The 20,027-nt window shown below is 38.7% G+C and overlaps 1 long non-coding RNA gene across 1 annotated transcript in view; it reads left to right on the forward strand.

Annotated features, from left to right (window-relative positions):
- The window catches only part of LOC127512441 (uncharacterized), a 39,306-nt gene that overhangs the window by 11,761 nt on the left and 7,518 nt on the right, over positions 1-20,027 (forward strand). Inside the window, exons 2-3 of the long non-coding RNA XR_007930199.1 lie at positions 1,543-1,632; positions 19,722-19,767. This is a non-coding gene — a long non-coding RNA (uncharacterized LOC127512441). The remainder of the gene's footprint in view (positions 1-1,542; positions 1,633-19,721; positions 19,768-20,027) is intronic.

Consider the following 20,027-nt stretch of genomic DNA (forward strand, 5'->3'; position numbering starts at 1 on the left):
GGACTACCTTTATATGGACATGGCCCTACACCACTCTTTGAGAGTTTCTGGAGATAACACACTGCACAGGTTTACAAAAAAAAAAAAAAAAAATTTTGAAACCTATATGGTTCAGGGGAGTCTTCCTTAATGTGCTGTAGTATAAGCAAAAAACAATCTTTTAACTGAGTTGAACTATAATCTCTCAGGTTAAGGAATCTGTGGAAAAAACATGCACATTTCATAATACAATTTCATTAAATCTACAGCTAATGATGTAAAAATACACACATTTGGCTTGAAAAGATGCAGCCCTCCAGCAGTATCTGTAGCCGGTGTTATTTTGCATATTTATTTATTGCTGCACATATCAAGAAACCATTCAAAAGCTTAACGTTAAGCTTTCAACAGTTGTTTACACACAAAAATGTATATATGCTTAAATATGTGCAAAGATAAATATGATTTTATGCTCTGGATCAGTGCGACAGTAGAGCAGAGCAGTGTGTGTGTGTGACTCTAGGGAATGCATAGCTGCAGAGATCTCGGGCTCTGCTGGCCAGAGACATACTTTGAGGTGACAGTCATGCAGCCTCTGCCAGTATTCTCCCATACACAGGGATGGTTTGAAACAGAAAAAGAGTCATTTCATCTGAAAAGTCACCAGTGGTGAACCCCCTCTAGGTAGCTGCAATGCTGGTTACACCAGCTGCAGTAACTCATGAGCAGAGTGTCTTTCTGGACATCCGGAGATCATATCCTATACAGCTGTGGAGGGCAGTAAACTTGATTTCATCCTGACTTTAACTCTGTCCTCCTCCATCATTTAAATATTTAAATGAACACATATTCGCATATGCCATAGACAGCAACATCACAGTACTGCACTGACATACACACACACACACACACACATTGGTCACATTGTTTTATGGGGACGTTCCATAGACAATGTTTTTATACTGTACAAACTGTATATTCTATCCCCTAACCCTAAACACAACCCTCACAGAAAACTTCCTGCATTTTTACATTTTCAAAAAAACATCACTTAGTATTTATAAGCTTTTCCTCATGGGGACAAAATAAAAATGTCCCCACAAGGTCAAAAAATTACTCCTATTACTCTCCTTGCAGGGACATTTAGTCTCCTTACGAGGACCATACACACACACTCACATTCGGCTTACTTAACTATGCTGTAGCAATTCTCTCACACAGACTCCACAACACATTTCCAAGTTGTATAATGCTCTTTTGTGCGTCCAATTTGACATTCATTGTTTGTTTTTTTGTTTTGTTTTTTTTGTTTGTTTTTTTATCAGTGAACCGTTTGGGATAAATAAAAGTTAAAGACAGGCAGTTTGCAAATAAAACCATTAAATATACCTGCCCAACATGCATTAACCACTTGGTGATTTATTAAAAAGTATGAAGTCATTTATGCATATATCATTCTTACTTCATATATGTCATCAAAACAGGTGGATATTTGCTAGAATCAGAGTGTAAATCTAATTGAACATGTTTAGTCAAGATTTCCTTTTTTCCTTTGTGTTGCAGGGTTGAAGAAAAATGTGACCATTACTTACCCACTGGAAGTGAGCAGGAGGGAACTGGCATCAATGTTATGAAATGTTAAACCAACATGAGGTGAGTTCTCAGATTAATCTAAATGTAAAAACCAATACAAATCTGGCTGTATCATAGCCCATAAATATATTTGTACAATTCTTAGTGTTATTTTATCTGACAGATTTATGTAGTTGCAACACAGCATGCTGGCCTCAAGAAGTCATGATTCTCATCATTTCTGTCAGAACAAACAGTGCTTAATAAGCACATAAACATTAAGATACACTTTTTTCTTTCCAGTCTTTTTCATTACATTATAATATGTCTCCCTGCTGAAAAATCCAGCATAAACCAACATAAATTCCATGTTAGTCCAAGCTGGTTTATGTTAGTTAGAGCCGGTATAGTGCTGGTCTAGCTGGTGGACCAGCGTAGTCATGCCGTTCTCAAGCAAAACTGAGCTGGTATAGCTTCCCATGCTGGTGATGACTAGCAAACCAGAAACCAGCATCCCATGCTGGTACCAGCATTCAAAACATACCTTATGGTGACCAGCAATGCTGGATTTTTTTAGCAGTGTTCACAGCCAGCCACTATATATTTTAACATTTAACTTTATAAACTCTGAATTTGCATACATGGAAAGCTGACTTGCAAAGTTTGCAGATATAAGAAAGACGCTAGGGAAAAAAAAGCAGTCAGTGCTAGCATGCATGCTATCAGTACTCTATACCTGTATATCAGCAGCACACAGGCAATGCCCGGCTGTTTTATGCATACTCTGTGGCGCCTCCTCTCTTGTGCCTTGCTGTGGTGTGATTAGCATTGGCCCTGAGGAGCTAATGAAGTCTGGCGCCTGCGTTTGCATGATTACAGTTGGCTGCGGCACAAAGCGAAGAGCCCACAAGGACAATAGATGTCAGTTTACAGCATGCCAGCCCATGCTTCAGCTGTGTATCAAACGTCCTGTATCGCTGTGTTTTATGTGACATGTTTGAATGCATATGGTGTCGTAAAATTAAATCTGCTTTGGACGCTATTCAAGTGCATTTCACTATAACCGGATATAGTATGTGAACTGAAAATATACATTCATGCATGTCATTGAATGATTTAGGTCTTATTAATAACAGAAATATTTTACATTTGAAAAGTAATTTAATATTGTATTCAACAATCACCACCTTCCACAATTTACAGCACTCAATTCCTTATATAATTATTTTTTTTGATACTTTTTTTTTTTTTTTGTCTCATTTTAAAAAAAGCTAGTTAGCCTTTCGTGACAATAGATGATGAAGCATTTTTGCATTCATTAAATATACAAGCGGAGCACATAACAGCGACGTGCAATGTGGTTGTAAACCGCATCCTCCTTTCCCTCTCAGAACAAAGAATATGCGCATGGTAATGCCATGCAAATGTATGCAGATTTCAAGCAGCAAGGGGGAGGAGTTGAGAAGGGAGGCAGAGAAAAGCTGTAGTCTAGTTTCACTGCAAATACACTGAATGTTTACATATATATATTCTCAGGGCACGTTGTTTTAAGAATGTCTCCGGAATGCCAGATTTGAGGTTAAAAGACACTAAAAAATCATGCATATTAATTTAAATCCTTTGCATAAACACTCCAACCTCTTTTTATTCAGTCTACATATATTCTACTGCACCCACACCCACGAGAGGATCAGCTTTATCACCTGAGAGTTGTTCTTAGCTATAAGTTTTGCTCATTGCTACCTTCTTTTTCACCTCCTTCAGCATTTCTGACTGTATTGTCCTTTTGTTCACCACAATGCTTTGGAAATTATGATATAATGTATCATTTTTAGACAATTTAAATATAAAATATATCCAGTTAGTGTAATCCATAGAGTTGTTAAATAACGTAACCCTCATTATTGAAAATAGAGGTACAGAGATTTCATTGAAGAAATTATTAATAAATAAATTATTTCTCCCCCTTAAAATCTAGGTAGTGGAATTTCAAAATGCTTTTTTTTTTTTTTTTTTTCAGCATAATAAAATATTGGGTTAAAAAGAAAAATAATGAGGTCTGTGCTTCAGCTTGATCAGAATTTATGACATTTTATAAGTGTCTCAATGGCTTTTCATTATTCCCAAAGAGATATATTGCAAATATAACAGCCCCTCCCCATTAACAGTCTGAAAATGGGACTTGATGATAGTCACAGCTGATTACATTTTGTATGAAGCTGCATAATAAGTAAACACTCACGTGACGGTAATAACACTTTAGCTGCTCATCGCCAATAGCAAATATAGCATTCAAAATGATATAATTCAATATATTTTCTTTCTTTCTACACTGTTTTTGGAGGATATCGCGTACATGCACACTTTTGCGTGTGCTTTTGTTCAGATGTGCGGCAGCCTAAACTGGGCATTATTTGCAAGGCATCTGTGGAGCATTAATACAATTTCTAAATGTGTGTGAGTGGGTGTGGTTGTCCGTATGCATGTGTTTGCCACTTCTTCCATTTCCGAAAAGATCAGTGATTTGTGTGCACCAGCACATGAAAGGCCGTTAAAATAATGCCCATCCCCAGACAGGAGACACAATACTGCGTTAGTCTGTGGCACACACACGTCTGGGCCTCTCCTCAGACACAATATGGCGAATGGAGAGAGAGAAAGAGAGAGAGAGAGAGAGGAGGGGGGGTGTGAAGGCACAGACAGACACTCAGAATAATGCATAATGATGTTAACATTCCTGCATGTCTAATAGAGCAGGACCCAGCCACAGAGAGATGCACCAAGTCAGACAAGCACATGTGTGTGTGTGAGCGCGGATGTGTGTGTCCACGCACTCAGCATCCTGAGATACATTAATTTGGACTCTTTATGCACGGGTGTGTTTGAATCTTTTCTTTGAGGTTATGACAGCGAACGCCGGCCCAACGGCTTCAAGCCGTTGCACCTCTTAAAAACACACTTTCACATGTACGTCATGTGTGAGGATGCAAATAGATGCAGATTTTTTTTAACACACTCAAAATGCTTTGCTATGTTGTACTATAGCTATGCTTTAGCGGAGATTTATTGTGCTAGATTGTGTCTAAAAAATGGAAAAGAAAGTGTGTGTGTGTGTATGCGTGCAGGAAGAGTCGCAATGACAGTATGGCTCCGTCCAGCATGCACACGCATATACGAAAAAATAAATCCAAGCGGCCACAAAGCAACTCTCCTTCCCCATTTCAATACGCTCTCTTTCTCTGACATGGGCGGCTGTATCATTTTAATTGGGAGCTTAGACTGAGGTGAGATTGTCCCGTTTCTATTTATTTCATTTTGTTAACCTCACATCAGGCAGAACCGTGCCAATGGGACCAACTGAATTGGATATGAAAATAGACAGGAAGCATTTGTCGAGGGAGAGAAAGAGTGAGAGAGAGAGACAGCCGTCGTCTCCGGAGGAAGGCGGGCGAGGACGGAAAAGCTCATTTTCTGTGGCCACCCCGTGCCGTCTGCATTGCAGATCGGTGAAAATCCTGGCGAATATGATGGCGAGGCTCGGGAGAGGGTTTATGTTATCTGTGCCTTTGGTACGCTTTGTTTTTTTTTTTTCTTTCCTTCCATATTTTTTTCCTCTGTGGTCGCCATAAAATGTCAAGTTAATTTCCTGGGTGGTGTGAGCGACGCCTCGCCATGCGTCGTGTGTGTGACATGATGTGTGTGTGGTAGCTTGTGGGGGAAGAGGTTTGTAAGGAGGAGCTCGTGCAATGTGCCACATTACATGCAGGTGTGTGTGTGTGTGTTTTGCTCAAATTTTGTTACTATATACAGTATGTGTGTGGGGGTGGGGGGTAACAATTTCTGTTTCAGTGTGTGTGCGTGTGTAAATTAGCCGTCGCTGCTACACTGCGTTAGTGGGAGTTCCAGCACCTCATTTGAATGCGACACAATGTGAAGGATTATGGGTTGATGATTTTCCAAGAGGATTCAGACCTGAACCGTATTATAGGGTTCACAGACGTCTCTCAGCAAAATTAAACTCCCACACCTGAATAAAACCAGTCTGTCTGAGAGTGTGTGTGATTGAGATATATGTGTATATAGCGCATATTTGTGTAGTCATATGTGGCCATTTCCTAATATATATTTATTTAAGTGCACTGCAGCGAACAGTAATTTCCTGGCAATATTATATTGCTTACTTTGAGAAATAAAATAGATTTTTTTATTTTTTTTACACGTTTTCATGTAAAATGCCTGCTTGTAGACTTGAACTGAAGTAGGTGTGTGATGAATAGGTGAGGAATGCCAGTGATTTGACAACTAAAAGTATAGTGAACACACAATCCATTTTCAACGGATTCACATGGTTTTAGGTAAAAGGCTCCAAGGATGGTTATTAGTGTGGAATTTGTCTATCATTTTGATTTATTTTTTTTTTTTTCCCTGTGTGGTGTGTGAATATAACTGTATATGCATTGTATATGTTTTTCCCTCTAAATAACTCACAAATTGATTATCCTTGAGACTCACTCTGTCACACAAATGGTTTCAAAATTGTGCGATTTCCATACAGAACGGCCTTGGTGTACAGAGCACAAGCACTCTGACATATCTTCACGATCCATTAAGAAGTCTCCTCTTGTTCTTGTTCTAGTGGTGTTGTTCATATCCATGATAACGTATGACCACAGCCGAGCCGTGTTGATCTGGGAATTCAAATGTGTGAATGTGCGGTGTAGGAGTGTGTATGTAAGAACGTATTCTGATAGACCTGAAAAATGTTGAAACGTGGAGGAAGGGATTAGGCATTTGTCACTCTCGCTTATGCTGATCTGTGCTTCTGCCCTACAAATGTCACATCCCATACGTCGGAAAAATCTCACCAGTCCTGCCTAATTGCACATATTCATGATGGTGCTTTGCATATCGATTGTAGTGGATTGGGTAGCGGCGTGAGAGAGATATATGATGGTAAACGAGAGGGTGATTTCACCAATGCAAATGTGCACAGCGACAATGTTAAGGTGGGACCTCTACATCTTTTGTAAAGGCATTTAATTGCTCTGAATGCAATTTCAATAAAAACACAATTACTTTTTGAGAATTATTGTTTTTTATGACCTTACAAATACACAAAATTGTATTTCATAATAAAATTGACATTAATAATAGTTATTATATTATTATTAGTAGTAGTATAAGTAGCAGTAATAGTAATGATAATAACAACAATTTTTTAATTTAATAATTTATTTGCGCCTTTTTTGTATCTTTGCCTCTACAGCCTTTGCATTTTGCTGATAGAACATGTGCAAATCAAGGGAATGAGTGCTCTTACATAGACAATGAGAGTACAGATATGTGAGGGGTGTGTGTGTGTGTGTGTGTGTGTGTGTGTGTGTGATCATGCTACAGATAGGAATAGAAAACCGTGGATGCTGTAAAAACCAAATGAAAGAGGCAGGAAGCGCAATCGAGAGTCCCTCATCTCTAATGGCTGGATGTAAAAGGTAGTTCGAGTTGGGTATTTAGAGCAGACTTAATCAGGATCCCTCCGATTAATTAACGGATACAGCGAGGACTTTCGCTACTGCTTGGGTAAACAGCAATTGTTCTTGGCCCAAGGTTCCCAAACATGGGGGGAACAATGATGATATTGTCCCTTTACCCCTCATTAGGGGGAGTGTGAGGGGAAACTTGGAGGTGTGTATGTGTGTGTTTGCAATCACTCTCCCATGATCCCATTACTGCTTCCTGGTCCTGGCTCCTATCACATCTTTCGTGCCAGCTGCAGAGAGAGAAAGAGAGCAAGCCTGTCATAGCATCTTCACATCAAAACCTCCTATTGGAGAGAGGAAGGGGGATGCGGAAAGGAAACGAAAGAAAGAGCGTGTTGTGTTTGGACTTCATTAGCATAGAGGAAGAGGTACACAATGGAGGACTTTACAGCCTTGTTAGTGAGAAGCAATCAATTAACAGGGCCAGACCGACCCTGGCAGAGCATTGTGGGCTCTTTGAATGAAATTTCTCTTTCCCTGATGAATAAATGTTGTCATTTCCAAAAAAAAAACCTGAATGTGTCAGTGCATTCAAATGCTTGATTGGACTCTCAGCAGCAAGTGACAGTGTTTGCCCATTGTGTCTATGTGTGTGAGCGTGTGATAGAGAGAGCTAGAAAGTCCATACATGATTGTCACAAAATATACCTTAGGAAAATATAGCTTGGTGTAAAGGATGTGTATAGAAACACAACGACAGATTTGTATGTGTCATCAAACGCCCTCGGAGCTTGTTTTGTGGTTATTTTCTCTTTTTTCCTCTGTACTCTATTTACTTTATATCAAATATATCTGATACCTGGAATTTCCTCTCCATCTGTGGATTTGTTAAATCATATGTCACATATTAGACGTAGCACACAAGAATGCCCTTGAAATTGTGCAGGCACCCAATGCCCTGTTCCGGCTCCTGGCAGTGATGGCTTTTACAAAATAAAAGTTGCAGAAAGGGAAAGTCTGCAGCAGACAATGACAATTGCATATAAAATTGAAGATCCCACCACCCCACCCCAACAAACACAACCCCATCTGTGATTCTTATTCAACGTTATCCCAGACTCCTCTGATGCTTTTCTCCACCTGGGAAATTGTCCTGATAATGGCTGCAATCTGTATCCAAAAGGCAGGGGACAGTTCCCTCTCTGGCAACCTGCGATGACTTCCGTCTGGAATCCCTAATTGAGCGGCATCAGTCAATCCATCAATTTGATGTGAACTTATTTGTAAAAATGATGACTTTACTTTAAATTGTAAAGCTTATATAATATTTGTAAAAACCTTAAATAATACTTGTTCCACAGTGAACTGGCTTCCCTTAAAGATAAGAATTGTGTAGTAAATGCATTTCAGTAAGTGAAAACAAAAATTGAAATGTACTGTTTTTATGGTTGCATTGTAATTTTTGAAATTTTGATACTAAAATGTGTTATTAATATGACTGTAAAAAAAGATTTGTTGGTTTAACTTATAAAAGTAAGCTACCTGGTTGCCTTAAAATTTTGAGTTCAGTGAAATTAAAAATTTGAGTTATTACAATGAAGGCTATTGGTTTAATCAACAGAAACTCAAAATATTATGTTATCTGAATCACATTAATTATCTAAGTTGATTTAGCTAATGAAACAATGTTGTGAAAAAAAAATGTTTACAGTGTACAGCATTTATTAATCTTAGTTAATGTTAATTTCAACATTTACTAATACATTATGGAAATCAAAAGTTGTGTTTGTTAACATTAATTAATGCACTGAATTAACATGAACAAACAATGAACAGCTGGATTTTTAATAACTAACATTAACAAAGATTAATAAATACTGTAACAAATGTATTGCTCATTGTTAGTTCATGTAATTTAATACATTAACTAATGTAAAGAAATGAGAGCTTAAAGTGTTACTATAAGATTCTTAATATTGCTCTCATTAATAGTGCAGAGACTATTTGGATGTCAATCAAATATTGCACACATTGAACAAATGAATAACAAAAATTTGTCAGCGCTTTTTACTATTTTTTTTTTAAACTTGAATATGGTTTATTTATAATGTAGTGTGTGAGTAATGCAGCCTTGTGATTTATTGCTGATTTGGTCTGCCATCCCTAAATGCTTCAAGAACATCATTTTTGATTGGCTCAGGGTTTACATGCCAAAACAGCATAATGTTCAGCAGGGCACAAATCTTCATCTTTGCATTTCTCATTTTCCCCTTCTCACAGACTTCTCCTCTTCTCGTTTTGAGACATCACAGGCAAATATTATTTACTGATTTTTATCTAAAGCTTTGCGTAAAACTCGTCAGGATGACAAGGACATATTGTAAATTTAAGGCCTTCATTTCAAACCTCTTTATTTTCTCCACATCATCACATACAGGTTATTTTCAAATCGAAGACTTGCGGATTTGCCGCAGAGGCATCTACTGTTAAGCTGATGGTCCCTGCCAACTCGTCCCTCAAATGTCTGTCAAAAACCACACACACACCCCTGTTTTTTTTTTAATGCCAGGTGATTCTTCCAAACCTGCTCCTTTCTGCACTCGTTTGTAGAACCGTTGTGTTTAAAAAGGAAGCCCAGGTACATTATCGTCCCTTTATTCAATTCTAATACAGAGTGTGTCCATCATAGCGTCCTCCGATCTGAAAATCCGCGCCCAGGGTCTTTGTGGCAGCCTCATTTGCATAGAGACTGTCATTCGCTTGGTTCTCCCTTAATGGCACATTACCGTGGCAACAGCATGTTGTAAGCAAGGGAATAATTAATGACGACCCGGTGACATGGGTACTCGCAACAGAGGCGGGCAGCAGCACTCGGGTGGTATTCTTTAGAAAGCATTAGCCAACATTAGGAAGAAATGCAAGGCACCTTGATGTGTAGAGAGGAACAAAGGGGGAAATGGAAAGGAAAAAAGCAGATAAATGTGTGGGGATGGATGGATGGGCGTGGGCACAGTCACGTCTGAGGATGTAGGGCTTCCGTATAATCTGAAAGTCAGCGCTGGCAAGAAAAGAAAGATCTGAATACGATTGACACTCTAATAGAGGTGGTTTGTATTGCAGCTAGGGCAATGCACATGCTGTGTGTGTGTGTGTGTGTGTGTGTGTGTGTGTGTGTGTGTGTGTGTGTGTGTGTGTGTGTGCACGCATGTCTCTCTGTGTTTTGATGGGAGGGTGCTTGAACATGCTCCCAGTTGAAAGTTGAAATCTTCAATATTTAATACAGTGGGAAAGAAAGAGGGTGTGCGTGCGCGTGTGTGCGGGCACGGGTGCGGCTGTAATGATTATTTGTGACAGAAGACTGTGTGTGTGGGATCAGTCAGCTGAATGTAGGGCAATGTCAGAAAGCCTTTCTGCTTTCTGTGGGTGCTGCTGAGAAGTGAAAGGGCGGGGGTGCGTGCAGCCCCTCAATGCAACTGAGGAATACCCCGTGTCAGTGCACTTTTCCCTCATTTTACGGTGGCTGTTATTTGAGAAAATGGCATGTGCTACATGTAATAAAATATGAGATCTCTTGCACTGCTTCAGTGCAACAATCAAAAGTGTTTTTACGTAAAAATTAGTCAAATAGATAGTTCACCCAAAAATAAAAAAAATTGTCATCATTTACTCAACCTCATGTTGTTCCAAACCTGTATGAGTTTCTTTCTTCGGTTGAACACAAAAGAAGATATGTTAAAAAATGTGGGTAACCTGACAGTTGATGGCACCCATTGACTTCCATAATATATTTTTCCTACTACTGATGGCACTGGGTGCCATCAACTGTCTGGTTACCCACATTCTTTAAAATATCAACTTTTGTGTTCAACCGAAGAAAGAAACTCATGCAGATTTGGAACCACTTGAGGGTAAGCAAGTAATTACAAAATTTTAATTTTTGGGTGAACTATCCCTTCTCATTCCCATATGTTGCAGTGAAAACTTCTAATAGTCTAAATCCAATCATTTGCAGGGTCCAATATTAAGACTCGCCAAATACAAGTAAAAATTGACTTTAGCACCCAAAAATGAAAATTCTGTCATTAATTACCTCATGTCGTTCCACACCCGTAAGATGTTCGTTCATCTTCGGAACACAAATTAAGATATTTTTGATGAAATCTAAGAGGTATGTGACTCGTCCATAGACAGCAATATAATCAACACTTTCAAGGTCAAGAAAGGTACTAAAGAAGACATTGTTAAAACAGTCGACATGACTGCAGTGGTTCAAACTTAATATTATGAAGCAACAAGAATACTTATTGTAACAAAACAAAAATAACGACTTTATTCAACAATATCCTCTTGCTGTCTATGGACGAGTCATATACCTCTCGGATTTCATCAAAAATATCTTAATTTGTGTTCCGAAGATGAACGAAGGTCTTACGATTGTGGAACGACATGAGGGTGAGAAATTAATCACAGAATTTTCATTTTTGGGTGAACTAACCCTTTAAATTGATCAAAAGTGACCGGTAAAGATTTTAGGCCTACATTGTTACAAAAGATTTTTTATATCAAATAAATGCTGTTCTTTATCAGAGAATCTTAAGAAATGTATCACTGTTTCTTCCAAAATATTAAGCATCTTCTGTGAAATATTAATATATTAACTGTTTTCAACATGATGATGATGATAATAATAATAATAAGTTAGGTCGATTGATTTCTAAAGGATCATGCATGTGAAGACTGCTGAAAATTCCGCTTTGCATCACAGGAATACATTACATTTTAAAAATTTTAAAATGTTTAAATTGTAATATATTTTGTTTACCGTTCTTGTTTTTACTGTATTTTTTGATCAAATAAATTCAGCATAAGACTTCTTACAAAAACATTAAAAAAGCTTACTGACCCCAAACTTTCAACGGTATGTAATAGATTCATTTAATAAAAATGCTGCAAAATGAAGTTTGCATAACCTTACACTTGAACCCTGGAATGTATTGTTTCTGTCTAGTCTTACTCTCATGTTCTTTGTAGTAGCTTATAGGTTCATCAAAGAGCACTTTTATTATCAAGAAACAAAACATTGAGACATTTCACAAAATGAAGGATACAGTTTTTGGGTGAACTATCCTTTTAATGAATTTCAATACTGACCCACCAAAATGTTAAAAGAATAAAGTTTCATTGAACATTCAGTGGGGGTCAAAAAGCTGGGAGTCAAAATCTAATTTAAACCTGGAAATGAACAGAAAGTAAAACAAACTGTATGAACAGAAACAGCTTTAATATTCTGCCCTATTTCTAGGTCACTAATCAATTAATTTTACAAACTTATTCACAATTGTCAAATGTTCTTGCTTCCATTGAAGCTCATGAAGCTCTTTGGATCATTCTCAAATCATGCTGGAAAACATGATCATCAGCTGCTTTCTAAAAACACAGCGCTCAAGTTAAAAGCAGTTCAACTCTTAAAACAGTGCATCTCTATAGTTTACTTTTCATTTCACTACCATACATCTCGCTTTTTTAAATGCAACATTACATCCTGTGTGAATGCCCCTAAGACAGTGGTTTTAAACTCAGTTCATGGAGGGGCCACTGCCCTACAGTTTAGCTCCAACTCTAATTAAACACCCTTGAACCAGCTAATCAAGGTCTTCAGGATTACTAGAAACTTCCAAGCAGGTGAGTTGGAGCTAAACTCTGCAGGGCTGTGAGTTTGAGACCACTGCCCTAAGATGTTCTCAAACTCGAAAAATACTGTAAGTTTAACAGTATATTTTGTAATGAATGGATGAACATACAAACAATTGTGAAATGAAAGCATTTTCATACAGATGTACAGAGGTAACAACTTTTTTTAAAACACATTTCAATCACACCAGGCCCAGGAAACTCGTCCCCCTGGCTCTGTAAACCCCCCTGGTGTCTTGGAGCGAACGGATAACCAGGCATATGAGAAAGTGCTTACATGGGGTCCTGAAATCAGGGGACCATATGTGCAAATGTTCTGTATCATTATGCTGTGCGGCGGTGCACAGGGAGACCACCATAACTTAGTTTGTCGTCCATACAAAGTTTGGGCCAAGCTTGGATGGATTCATTAGACGGCCTTTCTTTGGAGCCAATGAAGCTCAAAAGACCTCCAACAAAGGAGCTAATCACAGACTCTCTCCTCAGCTTTGGCCAGAGTCTTTCTTTTCACTAGGTCTTAGATCATTTCTCACAGCTAGCTGGCCAGCTAGCTCCAAGCTTGTCTGGACGGACAAACAAAGCTGTGGGATATTTATCCTCTGTGTATATGTACAGCTGTTGTTTCTATAGGATGAGTGAGTGTTCACATGTGAATGCGCCCACACACACACACACATACATACACAGGCAGAACTGCTGCTTTTGTTGGTTTTGTGTCACACACAAACAGACCCGCGCTAGTGGGGGTGCCGATGACTTCTGTTGGTAGTGGTGTGCTAATGTATGTTTGCATATGTGTGTGAGTAATACGTGTGAGGGCAAAACACACAATGCATCTGCAGGCCTCTATTCTAGCATTGACCTTGAACCCCAGTAGCCTTCATTCCCATGGTTGCTGTGCGAGTCCTTGTGCATTGTAGGCCTTTTGGATTTGCGTTGCCTTGTCCCTGCCCTCTTTCAATTTGACAATAAGCCTCCATCCCTGCAAAGCAACACTCTCCTCTCTCTTACAGAGTAAAACAGAGTACGATACATGCCCCGCTTTATGTTATTCATAACCATCAGAAAAGGCACTCTTTTAAAAGCAAAGATTGCAAAAATATTTTGCAGCCTGATGAAAGTGGAGAACATCTATTGTTCTTTAGAGATCCATCTGTGCACACTTCAGAGAACCTAAAATGGCTTCTAACCTCTTCTAACAGATAAGCTGATGTGAAGAGTCTATATATGCAATATCAAGAATATCAGAATAATCCACTGGTTTTGTCTGTACACTGGAAGTCACTGGTCACCAAAACTGTTTGGTTAGCATTCTTCTTTTGTCTTCTGCACAAGAAAGAAAGGTATACTGGTTTGGAATGAGGGTGAGTAAATGATTTCAAAATTTAATTTTTGGGTGAACCCAACCCAGCAAGTGAAATATACCTTCAATTTGTGCACACATGTGTCTTTACTTCAATCCCCATTCAACTGTAAGAAGAGATACTTGGTTCACTGAGAGTTGGCCTGTTCATCAAGATGTCCCCGCTTTAAGGACAAGGGAATCCAAGATTCACTGTGGTTTGAGTCTAATTGTTTCCGTCAGTCTGGGAATGTCCCAGCAATGTTGTCCTTGTCCCACTGCCCAGGGCCCTGTAACTGAGCCCGGCCAAAGAGAATGGGTCCACTTTGTAGCCACACAGCAGGCTTGGGCAGTACCTATTCTGCTTCCCAAACTGTCATGCATAACAACTTTATTGTGACCCAAACTGGAGCTGAAAGCAAAGAATAGGGCAAGGGAATGAAAGATGAGGGGGAGTGAGAGAAATCTTCTCTGAAAGCGCAACTGGAAAAGGGCAGATCAGAGCTCAGGATTTACAAATCTACATTTCAGTGTGGACTAACACATTGTCACATCAGTGTGGTTGACATGTAATTGTATGGAATATTGCAGCTTTGTTTAATTGGGTTTTGTTTTATGGAAATTGCTTCCCATTTGACATATAGTGGTGACCTGTCGGTGGCCACAGTTATTGTATGTGATATGGGTACATGTAAAGTATAGGTAATATGTCAAGTTCAAGTCTACTTTCAAAATTATTGTAGATGTTGAACCTCCCTGACAAAAGGGAAAATCACCCAACTCAACCAGCCAACAGAGTCTAGGTAGTTATACAGATAAACTTCATGTAAATCCCCTCAGTTTGACCTATCAGGAGCTCTTCCTTGAGAGTTTGTTTTGGATGAACATCATGGTGTTACTATTTAGAGGATTTAGAGCCAGAATTAAAAATCCTTATCATGAGGTCATTAACTATGGGTTGAGGAAGGAGCTTAGACTAGTATGAATTACAGTACAGGTACTTTAACGAGCTGTTTCGGGTTGGTAGTTTAACATAGTTGTTTTCATAACTGCTACACACCAGCATAACAGCTTGAGAGCCAGCATACATCATTTCTGATTTCCAACCCTATGAAGTGATATAGAAACGCATTCTAGTATGGATAAGTGTGAAAAAGGTAAAAGTTAATTGTGTGCGAGAGGGGGAATAGGAACCGAGGGGAGTGGTCTGTTCAGGCTACAGACTCGAGAAGAAGTAGCCCATAGCTGAGAGACTCAACAAAAGGCAGTCTCTATCCATTGTGTTAGTGCTGGATTTCCCACGAGAGGCCCGTCTGCTTGAAAAGGGGAGTGTATCAGTTTCTCCTGACATGGATGTTTATTCATTCTGTGGCCAACTGCACTGCCAGCTCAAAAGGATTCACCTTACCGTTTTGATGTGTATGACACACACACACACTTTTTGGGGGGAGATAGGTGAAAAGGAAAAACACTGGCACATGGAAAGACTAGTGTGAGCTGTGTGAATAGGCATGTCCGCCCTCACAGTGACAGTGTTTGTGACAGTATCATGGTTGCTTGTCTGGACTTAGCTTTTGGTGTGAAGTGAGCCACCATTTTGTACTGGAGGATTTCAGAATTCTGCTGGAAGTAAACCTTTACTGCTGCTATAAGATTAGTTTTAGAGTTTCTTTCATTGTAGGTAGTCATTTGGGGAACCATTATTCTAGCAAACAATCTCTCAGAGACATTAAGAAACCATTTTTCCATTGCATCTGTTCATTACATGGTCTAGACATTAACTGGTCTACATGGAGGAGACAAGTGGATGAGTTGACTACTAATGTGTAGTGTCCAGTTTTGCAGCAACAGGTTCAAATTAAAGGGGTCATGAACTGCTTTTTTTTTTTAAAGAGGCAATGATGTAGAAGTAGACGTTAATCTTCTGCAGAGGAGGTCTTTCATCGCACTATGATGTAGCAATGTGGCAAAATACAGGATTTTTGTTTTTTTATATATATATATATATATATATATATATATATATATATATATATAGTACAGTGACCTCTTATAAGTCAAAAGATCAAAGAAAAAAATGCTTTCTCCATTCATGACCACTTTAAGATACAATTATGATTAAACACTTAGTGATACTCAGTACTTTGTTAATTACAGGGACTGTGCAGGCCGAAATTTGCTAGTTATTTTTGATAGAAAGTCTGACTGAGCCTTTCTTCTAATCATAATTGTCAGGCTGTTCTTATGTAGGCTAATCAATGGGATTTGGGTAACCAGTAGACAAGGTTCTCCCCTGAGGGGAGTGCAGTGGACTTAGTTGATTTGGGAACAACATCTTCCAGTTGAGTTTTTGCTGGTAGAGGTGAAGGGTGAATGCTAAGGAGGCTATAATAAGATCTCATTCTCCCTTCACTTACAGTATGTGTGAATCATTTTACAGTACAATTAGAACTAAAGCCCTGTGTCTACTGTATGTAAGCAAACATCTCGGTTTGCACATTAGGGTGTGGAGTTGAAAGGGTTCAGCTTTTATTCCCCAATTAACATTATTCAGGAACAGTAAAGTATCACTTTATTCACATCTACACACTCCTGTATCTTGTTAGCTGATCCATTATCCACATGGACATGAGGCATTAAGGTCTGGACAATTCCCTTATTTCTTTAGCCATCCAGGTTTAACAACTTTAGCCTCTGAGGTAGATAAGTCAAAACAAACTTGGCGAACTGAAACCGTCTCATTTCTGGAGCACCATTATCGTCTAAAATATCTCAACACTCAGCTTCTCTTCTCCCTCTTGACCCTTTGTGAGACAATCAAAACCTGTGGACCCGGTTGCCATGTTCAGTCTTGGTTTCAATGGCTCCATTGTTGTGTTGTAACAAGACGCCAGAGCTGGTTGTTTGATCCACTCTTCTGAAAAGTTTTCTTTGGGGTCTTCTTTTCACTTCCTTTTTGTTAACCGATAGATCAGCTGAGAAGGTCAAGGAACATTGTCTTTTGTTGTGCAGTCTCTTCCTGGATCTTCTTCCTGTATATAAAAAAAGTTGGTATAAATTGCGGTTGGGTTTGGTATAAATTGCATTAAAATGTTAGCTAATTTTTCCACATGACTAAGTTGTCTTTCCTCTGCAGCTCTTAAAGTGCCATTACCATGCTAGTTTGTTGAAGCCTATCCACATATTTGTCTGGGAGTTGCTTGGTTTCGCAGCAGGTGTGTCTGTCAGCCAACTTCTCTGAGGCAAAATCATGGTCTTTAGCGTGAAAGCAGAGAAGCCGCTGTCTCTCAGCCTGAGTGCTAGCAAACTGTCAGAAATCACGTTTTAGTGGCTTGTTCAGGTCACGCTGAGAGAGCAGCTTCTTGTTCCTTACTGTCTCTTTCTCTCTGTTTGACTATCCTTTCTCTTTCTTTCTTCTCCTTTTTGCTGCCCATGTTTGCCAGCTTATTTTAAAATAATACATATGGGCAATACAGTTTAAAATTGCCGTCCATAAAATGCAACATACAGTACATGCAGTACAATGCTATTTTAAACTATATTAATTACTATATTACTTTTTTTTTTTTTTTTTTTTTAATTACACTGATAAATGGTCATTAATATATCCATACCAGGCAATTTGTTTATCACTCCATTGGTGGTAAACAAGAGCTAGTTTGCATATCCCTTGCTTTCATCAAGAGCACCCACCAGTGTAAGGGAGGACAGACATGCAGACACCATCATCACATTATACAAGGTCTTATTGTCTGGCCTTTGCCTTGCGTGGCATGATTTGTGGGAAGCCATCTGTGCTCAGCCTCTTTTGAAATGTGAGAAAGAACATATGCATTTGCATAAGAATAATTGACACTTCAAATTAGCCCTCCAATCACAAAGGATTATTTCTAGTGTATGGGTAAGTAAGTAGAGGCTCCTCCATCCTGGGGAGAGAAATTATGTTAGCTAAGATATTAAACCTGCAACGTTATTATTATTATTATTATTATTATTATTATTATTATATACTGAATTGTTAGATAATAAATACATTTTTGATATTATATAGGCCCATATATAATGTTTATTATTAAATGCTGATTTTTTTTTTAAATAATACATAAATAAATACATAAAAATAAATAAAAAAATACCAATAAAAATAAAAATAAAATACATAATAATAATTGTTTAAAAATATTGTTAATACAATAACATTCCACTTCATCTGATAATAATCTTGCCAATTCAAGTGCTGTAGTGTAATGATTGAAAACCAGTTCCAATGATGTGATGAGCAGACTGACAAATTTAATATCTAAACATCAGACACCGTTTGTAGGTCATGTGTGTGTGTTAGTGTGTGTTTGTGGACTCACATATACCTACTTGGTAAGTGTATGTGGTAGTGCATATGTAATGTTGTAGTGGAGAGAGAAGAGAACTGAACAAGTACACTGTTACATTATTGATAACAGCTAATGAAAAGAATCGTTTCAGGATGAACAGAGGGATAAACTGTACATGTCCCTGGATACCCACAAAAGCACACAGAGATCTATACACACACACACACACACACACACACACACAATATTTAATGGATGAATATGAACTACCAAATATCTAATTACAGTGTCAAAACTGAAAAGATTTATGAAAATTATAAAAATTGGAAAATATTGCACCCCTTTTGTGAATGCGTTTTTACACAGTGCTAAATGCATTTATCTCTGATTTTGCAGTTTCTGAAAGGCCCTGTGACGGGGCTGCCCCTGCTCCATTGGGTTAGCCGTTGGAAGACGTGGTTGATCTCGCCCGCTCTTAGATGGCCATGAATTCATTTGCACACATATGAAAGGAGAGGAGCCTCTGGCGAAGACCAAGATATTTGTGCTGTCTGGTTTCAGATACCAAGATGGGGGTGTGTTTGTATGTACATGGATGCTTAGCCTCACCCGTCAAGGGTTTATCTTGGTCTCCATGGCAACACTGCAGCATGCCAGGGCTGTACCAAAGCGGGGGTACCCAGGGCAAAGCACTTGATCCAGTGGGACAAGGAAGGAAAGCAATTATGTGCATTAGTTACATTAAACAGTAGGATAATCATTTCACAGTTGAATGGAGAATCAGTTGAGTTTGTCCTTAAGATGTCCTGGTCAGGGACCGATATTTGTTTAGGGTTTTTATATTCCTCCGACCCACAGTCACACATTCATTCATTCTCACATCGGCACAAGAAAGCACGAACAACGTGGGACTTGACTAAACCACAGGCTTCTCCAGGTTATGATTCGCCTTTATACACCGAGCGGATATGGAGCATATATTTTTAACCTGAGCCAAATGTGCTTTTTGCAGAGAGGTTAAAAGGGCGAATGAAAAATTCTGTAAATTATTTATAATAGCTGAAACTCTTTTAGTGTTCCTCTGTTGGGTTGGGAGTGAGACTGTGCACTGGAATGTGCTTTACTTATACATTGTCAGATATGTGGTGAGGAGGTGCTTTTATCTACACCAACAAAAGAGCTGTAGGTGGAGGAAGAAGTAGGTCACGTCATTTACTTCAGGTCAGAAAGGAGCAGAGAGATTTTGACGGGTTTAACTAGACGTATAGAAGCAGTTCATTCGCACATGACACTAATTATTGTGTTTTTTTTTTTCTTTCCTTCTAGTGATGCGTCTGAGGACGTGCTTTGCTCTTTGCTGTGAGGAAGAAAGGTTAGTAGACTGTACTGTTATGTGTGTCACATAAAATGAGGGGTCGTATTTGGGGTTAAGAGGCGATCAATGAGGGACAAAAACAACTCAACAGTTAGAGTTGGTTGAGGTGAATCAAAGAAATAAAGTAATAAAGAAACAAAGTTGCCTCATAGGAGGCAAAGGCATGACAAACCATTGCAAACTCCTTATGCTTTACTCGGACGCTATAGATTTAGAAATATTTTGTTGATCCTGGAACAACATTTACTGTCTAAAAA

This window comes from Ctenopharyngodon idella, chromosome 5 (assembly GCF_019924925.1).
Source record: "Ctenopharyngodon idella isolate HZGC_01 chromosome 5, HZGC01, whole genome shotgun sequence".
NCBI classification, from domain to species: Eukaryota; Metazoa; Chordata; class Actinopteri; order Cypriniformes; family Xenocyprididae; genus Ctenopharyngodon; species Ctenopharyngodon idella.